We start from the raw sequence: 10,472 nt of genomic DNA, 5'->3' as shown, positions 1-10,472 counted from the left end.
GGTCTCGAAGGTTCCGCAACCAACAGAGTGAATGATGGTCAGTTACGATAGTAAACGAACGTCCGTACAAATATGAACGGAAACGCTGCACAGCGAAAACTACAGCTAGGCATTCCTGTTCGGTGACTGTGTAGTTTCGCTCCGGCTTGCTCAGGGTACGACTTGCGTACGCGATAACATGCTCTCGTTCATTGTGCCGTTGGACAAGGACTGCACCAAGACCGATTCCACTAGCGTCCGTGTGTACTTCTGTCATTGCAGTAGGATCGAAGTGACGTAAGATGGGTTTCGATATTAAAAGAAACTTCAGTTGACGGAATGACGCGTCGCAGTCTGGTGTCCAGTTAAAAGTAGAGTTTTTGTGGAGAAGGCACGTCAATGGGTAAGCAACGTCAGCAAAGCGATGTATAAAGCGTCTAAAATACGAGCACAACCCTAGAAAACTGCGCAACTCCTTCACTGTCTGCGGGGGTTTAAAAGACTCAACAGCGGCAGTTTTCTGGGGATCCGGCATTACACCATCACCATTGACAAGGTGTCCTAGCACCAGCGCTTGGCGTTCTCCAAAGCGGCACTTTTTGGAGTTCAGAATTAGGGCGGCGTTGTGCAGGCAATTCAAGACACGTACTAGACGGTCATTGTGTTCTTGGAAGGATTTCCCAAATATCACGACATCGTCCAGATAGCAAAGACAGATGTCCCATTTTAAGCCGCGCAAAACTGTGTCCATAAAGCGTTCGAATGTAGCTGGCGCATTACACAGCCCGAATGGCATAACATTAAACTCATAAAGGCCATCTGGCGTTACGAAGGCTGTTTTTTTCTTATCTGCAGGGTCCATTGTAATTTGCCAGTAGCCAGATCTGAGATCAAGACAAGAAAAATAGGACGCACCAGAGAGGCAGTCGAGGGCATCGTCTATGCGAGGAAGAGGATAGACGTCCTTTTTCGTAACAGAATTTAAACGCCGATAATCGACGCAGAATCGCCACGAACCGTCTTTCTTGCGTACAAGAATAACAGGGGCAGCCCAGGGGCTAGATGACTCCTGTATCACCTTTTTCTGTAGCATGTCCTCCACTTGCTCATGAATGACTTTGCGCTCAGATGGGGACACGAGATATGGCTTTTGACGAATGGGACGAGCCGAACCAGTGTCGATGCTATGATGGGTCCGATGTGCAGGGCGAGAGGTTGGTCCATCTGTTTCAGAAAAGTCAAACATAGGCGAAAAAGGTAGAAGAATATCCACAAGAGTACGGCGTTGAGGTGAGCTGAGATCGGCGCTGATCATGCGGGAGATTGAAGTTTCATCAGCAGGCAAAGGTACGGTGGCACTCGTAGCATCTGTGACCAAAGCAACGACGTGGGGCGCATCGGGTCCACAAGAGGCAAGCTTCAATCCCGTTGGTAAAACTGCGGGCTCGGACGATGGGTTGATGGTCCATAACGAGGCACTACCATGATGCACGGATATCATACAGTGAGGGATAATTACATTTTTCTTCAGGCATGCTGAGTGAACTGGGTGCACCATGGCCTGGAATGAAACCTTCTCAAGAAGTGGAACGGACACGGGGACGAACATGGCAGACAAGGGTGGAACTACTGTGTCTTCGGTAATACTAAAAACTGTTTCTTCATCACGGCCACTTTCAAAAAGTGTCGGCAGATGCGAGCCATCAAAATGAACCTCTTGACTTCGGCAGTCCACGGTAGCGCCACAAAACTTCAAGTCCATTCCTAAAATGATGTCATGCGTAGAGTGGGGTAAGACTACGAATTCGGCTTGAAAAATTGCACCACCCACAGACACTTGCGCACTACACACACCCAGTGGCCGCAACGCCTCTCCACTCACACCACAAAACGTTGAAGCACGGTCATATTCAAACATCACTTTGCGTCCCAACAAGCGCCTAAACTGATTACTCATCACAGACACAGTCGCACCCGTATCCACCAAAGCTAATGTATACACACCATCAATAAACACACGAATTTTGTTTTTGAGCATTATAGTTGGAGGGATGTTGGAACACAGCACATTTCCAGCGGCCTCACCCCCATTGGTCGCGCTGGTTAGTTTTCCTGCTGAGGATGCTGAGGCGACATGGGGCGCCGTCGTGGTGATGGAGAACGACGCGCACGGAAGGCGGGTGGTGGAGTAACACTTCTATCAGATGCAGGGGAGTGGTCGCGGATATTCTGGTTATGGATGTTGCGGTAATACCCACGCTGAGTATTTGATTGTTGAAAAACGGGATTGTATTGCCGATTGTTGGGTACTGTTGGAAGCGCCGGACGGTTATAGCGAGGTGGGAACCTACTGCGGCAGTATCTGGCGATGTGACCTTCGACGCCGCAGCGGTAGCATATCGGCGGAGAAGGTAGAAAATGCTGTTGCGAATAAGAGCAGGGAACAGCTGGGTGCGTCGTAGGTCTGTCTGAATGCTCATACTGCTCAGGAATCCTGGTAGATCGAATGGAAGATCTATGGGCACTTGAGGCGACGTCATACCTTGGGGCGTCAGGCACCGACGCATTCCGGTTGGCGAAATGCATAGGAGGATAGTCAATGGAAGCTGCAACTTCAGGAGCTTGTGGGAAAGGCTGAACGGTAATCGCTTGTGGTGGTGAAGCCGGCCGTCTAGATACCCTCTGGACAGAGACCTCAGCAGATTCGTGCAGGGGAAGTGGGTTGAGCCGCAGGAGTTCTTCCCGCACGATTTGCCGGATCGTCGACGGAAGATCTAGTTGGGCGTGGTCATCAAGGCTGGCCACGGTAGGCACGTTGGCCAGCCGCCCAAATTTTGGCACTATACGACGCGTTCTCAGGGCTTGAAAAGCGCGGATGTGTTTAATGGCATCGGAGACGGTTTCAAGGCTGTCTTTGGCGATTAAAAAGTTGTATACGTCAGCCGCGATACCCTTCAAAATGTGGCCGACTCTATCTTCTTCGGGCATGTTGGAATTGACACATCTGCACAATCGGAGGATCTCTTCTGTATAAGTGGTACAAGTTTCATCCGGCAACTGAGCTCTTTGGGCAAGGGTCTGCTCAGCCCGTTTTTTGCTCGGTACAGAGTCACCAAAACGCTGTTTGATCTCGGTGGCAAACCGTTCCCAAGTTGTCAAATTGTCCTCGTTATTCTCGAACCATGTCATCGCCGTGTGAGTTAGAAAGAAGACGACATTTGTGAGCATGGTGATAGGGTCCCACCGGTTGTACCGACTAACTCGTTCATAATGAAGTAGCCACTTCTCAACGTCCTCACCTTCCTCTCCTGCAAACGGTCGTGGTTCCCGGTAGGGCTGGCAGGGTGTATTAACTTGTTGCGATTCGCTTTAGCAGCTATGTGCAGACTTGAAACGCAGTTCCGAGCCTAACCCCCCCCACGCTGGATGACCCCGTTTTGCACATCATGCCTAAAAGTGCCTGTAAGGCTTTGTGTGTTCCGATTCGTTTTAGCAGCTATATGCGAACTTGAATCGCAGTTCTGCGCCTAACCCCCCCACGCTGGTTGACCCCGTTCTGCACATCATGCCTAAGAGTGCCTGTAAGGCGTTGTATGTAATAACTTGTTGCGATTCGTTTTAGCCGCTACGTGCAAACTTGAATCGCAGTTCTGAGCCTAACCCGCGCAAGCTGGATGACCGCGGTTTGCCTGTAAGGCTTTGTGTGCATTAACTTGTTGCGATTCGTTTTAGCTGCTATGTGCAAACTTGAATCGCAGTTCTGAGCCTAACCCGCGCAAACTTGAGTGACGCCTATTTGCACATCACGCTTAAAAGTGCCTGTAAGGCTCCGTGTTCCGATTCGTTTTAGCAGCTATATGCGAACTTGAATCGCAGTTCTACGCCTAACCCCCCCACGCTGGATGACCCCGTTTTGCACATCATGCCTAAAAGTGCCTGTAAGGCGTTGTGTGTATTAACTTGTTGCGATTCGTTTGAGCCGCCATGTGCAAAATTGAATCGCAGTTCTGAGCCTAACCCCCGCAAGCTGGATGACCGCGTTTTGCACATCATGCCAAAATGTGCCTGTAAGGCTTTATGTGTATTAACTTGTGGCGATTCGTTTTCGCCGCTATTGGCAAACTTAAATAGCAGTTCTGAGCCTAACCCGCGCAAGCTTTAGTGACGCCTATTTGCACATCAAGCCTAAAAGTGCCTATAAGGCTTTGTGCGCATTACCTTGTTGCGATTCGTTTTAGCCGCTATGTGCAAACTTGAATCGCAGTTCTGAGCCTAACCCGCGCAAGCTTGAGTGACGCCTATTTGCACATCATGCTTAAAAGTGCCTGTAGGCTTTGTGTTTTCCGATTCGTTTTAGCAGCTATATGCGAACTTGAATCGCAGTTCTGCGCCTAACCCCCCCACGCTGGATGACCCCGTCTTGCACCTCATGCCTAAAAGTGCCTGTAAGGCGTTGTGTGTATTAACTTGTTTCAATTCGTTTTAGCAGCTATATGCGAACTTGAATCGCAGTTCTGCGCCTAACCCGCGCAAGCTGGATGACCCCGTTTCGCACATCATTACTAAAAGTGTCTGTAAGGCTTTGTTTGTATTAGCATGTTGCGATTCATTTTAGCCGCTATGGCAAACTTGAATCGCAGTTCCGAGCCTAACCCGTGCAAGCTTGAGTGACGCCTATTTGCACATCATGCCTAAAAGTGCCTGTAAGGCTTTGTGTTTGTTAACGTGTTGCGATTCGGTTTAGCCGCTATGTGCAAACTTGAATCGCAGTTCTGAGCCTAAACCGCGCAATTGGATGACGCCGTTTTGCACATCATGCCTAAAAGTGCCTGTAAGGCTTTGTGTGTATTAACTTGTTGCGATTCGCTTTAGCAGCTATGTGCAGACTTGAAACGCAGTTCCGAGCCTAACCCCCCCCCCACGCTGGATGACCCCGTTTTGCACATCATGCCTAAAAGTGCCTGTAAGGCTTTGTGTGTTCCGATTCGTTTTAGCAGCTATATGCGAACTTGAATCGCAGTTCTGCGCCTAACCCCCCCACGCTGGTTGACCCCGTTTTGCACATCATGCCTAAAAGTGCCTGTAAGGCGTTGTGTGTAATGACTTGTTGCGATTCGTTTTAGCCGCTATGTGCAAACTTGAATCGCAGTTCTGAGCCTAACCCGCGCAAGCTGGATGACCGCGGTTTGCACATCAAGCCTAAAAGTGCCTGTAAGGCTTTGTGTGCATTAACTTGTTGCGATTCGTTTTAGCTGCTGTGTGCAAACTTGAATCGCAGTTCTGAGCCTAACCCGCGCAAGCTTGAGTGACGCCTATTTGCACATCACGCTTAAAAGTGCCTGTAAGGCTCCGTGTTCCGATTCGTTTTAGCAGCTATATGCGCACTTGAATCGCAGTTCTACGCCTAACCCCCCCATGCTGGATGACCCCGTTCGGCACATCATGCCTAAAAGTGCCTGTAAGGCGTTGTGTGTATTAACTTGTTGCGATTCGTTTGAGCCGCCATGTGCAAAATTGAATCGCAGTTCTGAGCCTAACCCCCGCAAGCTGGATGACCGCGTTTTGCACATCATGCCTAAATGTGCCTGTAAGGCTTTATGTGTATTAACTTGTGGCGATTCGTTTTCGCCGCTATTGGCAAACTTGAATAGCAGTTCTGAGCCTAACCCGCGCAAGCTTTAGTGACGCCTAATTGCACATCATGCCTAAAAGTGCCTGTAAGGCGTTGTGTGTATTAACTTGTTGCGATTCGTTTTAGCCGCTATGTGCGGACTTGAATCGCAGTTCTGAGCCTAACCCGCGCAAGCTGGATGACGCCGTTTTGCCTGTAAGGCTTTGTTTGTATTAACTTGTTGCGAGTCGCTATAGCCGCTATGTGCAAACTTGAATTGCAGTTCTGAGCCTAACCCGCCCAAGCTGGATGACAGCGTTTTGCACATTCACGCCTAAAAGTGCCTGTAAGGCTTTGTGTGTATAACGTGTTGCGATTCGTTTTAGCCGCTAGGTTCAACTTGAATCGCAGTTGTGAGCCTAAACCGCGCAAGATGGATGACGCCGTTTTGCGCATCATGCCTAAAGTGCCTGTTAGGCTTTGTGTTTATTAACTTTTTGCGATTCGCTTTAGCCGCTATGAGCAGACTTGAAAAGCAGTTCTGAGCCTAACCCGCGCGAGCTGGATGACCGCGTTTTGCACATCATGCCTAAAGTGCCTGTTAGGCTTTGTGTTTATTAACTTGTTGCGATTGGTGTTAGCCGTAATGTGCGGACTTGAATCGCAGTTCTGAGCCTAACCCGCGCAAGCTGGATGACGCCGTTTTGCCTGTAAGACTTTGTATTAACTTGTTGCGAGTCGCTATAGCCGCTATGTGCAAACTTGAATTGCAGTTCTGAGCCTAACCAGCGCAAGCTGGATGACAGCGTTTTGCACATTCACGCCTAAAAGTGCCTGTAAGGCTTTGTGTGTATAACGTGTTGCGCTTCGTTTTAGCCGCTAGGTTCAACTTGAATCGCAGTTCTGAGCCTAAATCGCGCAAGCTGGATGACGCCGTTTTGCCCATCATGCCTAAAGTGCCTGTTAGGCTTTGTGTTTATTAACTTTTTGCGATTCGCTTTAGCCGCTATGAGCAGACTTGAAAAGCAGTTCTGAGCCTAACCCGCGCGAGCTGGGTGACCGCGTTTTGCACATCATGCCTAAAGTGCCTGTTAGGCTTTGTGTTTATTAACTTGTTGCGATTCGTTTGAGCCGCTGCGTGCAAACTTGAATCGCAGTTCTGAGCCTAACCCCCGCAAGCTGGATGGCCGCGTTTTGCACATCATACGTGCAAACTTCAATCGCAGTTCTGAGCCTAACCCGCGCAAGCTGGATGACGCCGTTTTGCCTGTAAGGCTTTGTTTGTATTAACTTGTTGCGAGTCGCTATAGCCGCTATGTGCAAACTTGAATTGCAGTTCTGAACCTAACCCGCGCAAGCTGGATGACAGCGTTTTGCACATTCATGCCTAAAAGTGCCTGTAAGGCATTGTGTGTGTTAACTTTTTGCGATTCGCTTTAGCCGCTATGAGCAGACTTGAGAAGCAGTTCTGAGCCTAACCCGCACAAGCTGGATGACCGCGTTTTGCACGTCATGCCTAAAAGTGCCTGTAAGGCGTTGTGTGTATTAACCCTTTGCGATTCGTTTTCGCCGCTATGTGCAAACTTGATTCGCAGTTCTGAGCATAACCCGCGCAAGCTTGAGTGACGCCTATTTGCACATCATGCCTAAAAGTGCCTGTAAGGCTTTGTGTGTATTAACATGTTGCGATTCGTTTTAGGCGCTATGTGCGAACTTGAATCGCAGTTCTGAGCCTAACCCGCGCAAGCTGAATGACCGCGTTTTGCACATCATGCCTAAAAGTGCCTGTAATGCGTTGTGTGTATTAACCCTTTGCGATTCGTTTTCGCCGCTATGTGCAAACTTGATTCGCAGTTCTGAGCCTAACCCGCGCAAGCTTGAGTGACGCCTATTTGCACATCATGCCTAAAAGTGCCTGTAAGGCAATGTGTGTATTAACTTGTTGCGATTCGTTTGAGCCGCTACGTGCATTGAGTCGCAGTTCTGAGCCTAACCCCCGTAAGCTGGATGGCCGCATTTTGCAAATCATGCCTTATTGTGCCTGTAAGGCTTTGTGTGTATTAACTTGTTGCGATTCGTTTTCGCCGCTACGTGCAAACTTGAATCGCAGTTCTGAGCTTAACCCGAGCAAGCTGGATGACCGCGTTTTGCACATCATGCCTAAATGTGCCTGTAAGGCTTTGTGTGTATTAACTTGTTGCGATTCGATTTAGCCGCTATGTGCAGACTGAAACGCAGTTCTGAGCCTAACCCGCGCAAGCTGGATGACAGCGCTTTGCACATTCATGCCTAAAAGTGCCTGTAAGGCTTTGTGTGTATTAACGTGTTGCGATTCGTTTTAGTCGCTAGGTACGAACTTGAATCGCAGTTCCTAGCCTAAACCGCGCAATTGGATGACGCCGTTTTGCACATCATGCCTAAAAGTGCCTGTAAGGCTTTGTGTGTATTAACTTGTTGCGATTCGCTTTAACAGCTATGTGCAGACTTGAAACGCAGTTCCGAGCCTTACCCCCATGCTGGATGACCCCGTTTTGCACATCATGCCTAAAAGTGCATGTAAGGCGTTGTGTGTATTCGCTTTAGCCGCTATGTGCAGACTTGAACGCAGTTCTGAGCCTAACCCGCGCAAGCTGGATGACCGCGTTTTGAACATCAAGCCTCAAAAGTGCCTGTAAGGCTTTGTGTGTATTAACTTGTTGCGATTCGTTTTAGCCGCTACGTGCAAACTTGAATCGCAGTTCTGAGCCTAACCCGCGCAAGCTGGATGACCGCGGTTTGCTCATCAAGCCTAAAAGTGCCTGTAAGGCTTTGTGTGCATTAACTTGTTTCGATTCGTTTTAGCCGCTATGTGCAAACTTGAATCGCAGTTCTGAGCTTAACCCGCGCAAGCTTGAGTGACGCCTATTTGCACATCATGCTTAAAAGTGCCTGTAAGGCTTTGTGTGTTCCGATTCGTATTAGCAGCTATATGCGAACTTGAATCGCAGTTCTGCGCCTAACCCCCCCCACGCTGGATGACCCCGTTTTGCACATCATGCCTAGAAGTGCCTGTAGGGCGTTGTGTGTATTAACTTGTTGCGATTCGTTTGAGCCGCTGTGTGCAAACTTGATTCGCAGTTCTGAGCCTAACCCGCGCAAGCTTGAGTGACGCCTATTTGCGCATCATGCCTAAAAGTGCCTGTAATGTGTTCTGTGTATTAACTTGTTGCGATTCGTTTGAGCCGCTACGTGCAAAATTGAATCGCAGTTCTGAGCCTAACCCGCGCAAGCTGGATGACCGCGTTTTGAACATCAAGCCTCAAAAGTGCCTGTAAGGCTTTGTGTGTATTAACTTGTTGCGATTCGTTTTAGCCGCTACGTGCAAACTTGAATCGCAGTTCTGAGCCTAACCCGCGCAAGCTGGATGACCGCGGTTTGCTCATCAAGCCTAAAAGTGCCTGTAAGGCTTTGTGTGCATTAACTTGTTTCGATTCGTTTTAGCCGCTATGTGCAAACTTGAATCGCAGTTCTGAGCTTAACCCGCGCAAGCTTGAGTGACGCCTATTTGCACATCATGCTTAAAAGTGCCTGTAAGGCTTTGTGTGTTCCGATTCGTATTAGCAGCTATATGCGAACTTGAATCGCAGTTCTGCGCCTAACCCCCCCCCACGCTGGATGACCCCGTTTTGCACATCATGCCTAGAAGTGCCTGTAGGGCGTTGTGTGTATTAACTTGTTGCGATTCGTTTGAGCCGCTGTGTGCAAACTTGATTCGCAGTTCTGAGCCTAACCCGCGCAAGCTTGAGTGACGCCTATTTGCGCATCATGCCTAAAAGTGCCTGTAATGTGTTCTGTGTATTAACTTGTTGCGATTCGTTTGAGCCGCTACGTGCAAAATTGAATCGCAGTTCTGAGCCTAACCCCCGCAAGCTGGATGACAGCGTTTTGCGCATCATGCCTAAACGTGCCTGTAAGGCTTCGTGTGTGTTAACTTGTTGCGATTCGCTTTAGCCGCTATGTGCAGACTTTAAACGCAGTTCTGAGCCTAACCCGCGAAAGCTGGATGACCGCGGTTTGCACATCAAGCCTAAAAGTGCCTGTAAGGCTTTGTGTGTATTAACTTTTTGCTATTCGTTTTAGCCGCTATGTGCAAACTTGAATCGCAGTTCTGAGCCTAACCCGCGCAAGCTCGAGTGACGCCTATTTGCACATCATGCTAAAAGTGCCTGTAAGGCAATGTGTGTATTAACTTGTTGCGATTCGTTTGAGCCGCTGCGTGCAAACTTGAATCGCAGTTCTGAGCCTAACCCGCGCAAGCTGGATGACGCCGTTTTGCCTGTAGGGCTTTGTTTGTATTGTTGCGAGTCGCTATAGCCGCTATGTGCAAACTTGAATTGCAGTTCTGAGCCTAACCCGCGCAAGCTGGATGACAGCGTTTTGCACATTCATGCCTAAAAGTGCCTGCAAGGCATTGTGTGTATTAACTTTTTGCGATTCGCTTTAGCCGCTATGAGCAGACTTGAAAAGCAGTTCTGAGCCTAACCCGCGCAAGCTGGATGACCGCGTTTTGCACATCATGCCTAAAGTGCCTGTTAGGCTTTTTGTTTAATAACTTGTTGCGATTGGTGTTAGCCGTAATGTGCAAACTTGAATCGCAGTTCTGAGCCTAACCCGCGCAAGCTGGATGACCGCGTTTTGCACATCATGCCTAAAAGTGCCTGTAAGGCTTTGTTTGTATTATCTTGTTGCGAGTCGCTTTAGCCGCTATGTGCAAACTTGAATTGCAGTTCTGAGCCCAAACGCGCAAGCTGGATGAGAGCGCTTTGCACATTCATGCCTATAAGTGCCTATAAGGCTTTGTGTGTATTAACGTGTTGCGATTCGTTTTAGCCGCTAGGTGCGA

Source organism: Amblyomma maculatum, chromosome 3, assembly GCF_055883805.1.
Source record: "Amblyomma maculatum isolate TAMU_Amacu chromosome 3, ASM5588380v1, whole genome shotgun sequence".
Lineage (NCBI taxonomy): Eukaryota > Metazoa > Arthropoda > Arachnida > Ixodida > Ixodidae > Amblyomma > Amblyomma maculatum.
The sequence above is the reverse complement of the archived record's forward strand: the minus strand, read 5'-3'. Positions refer to the sequence as shown.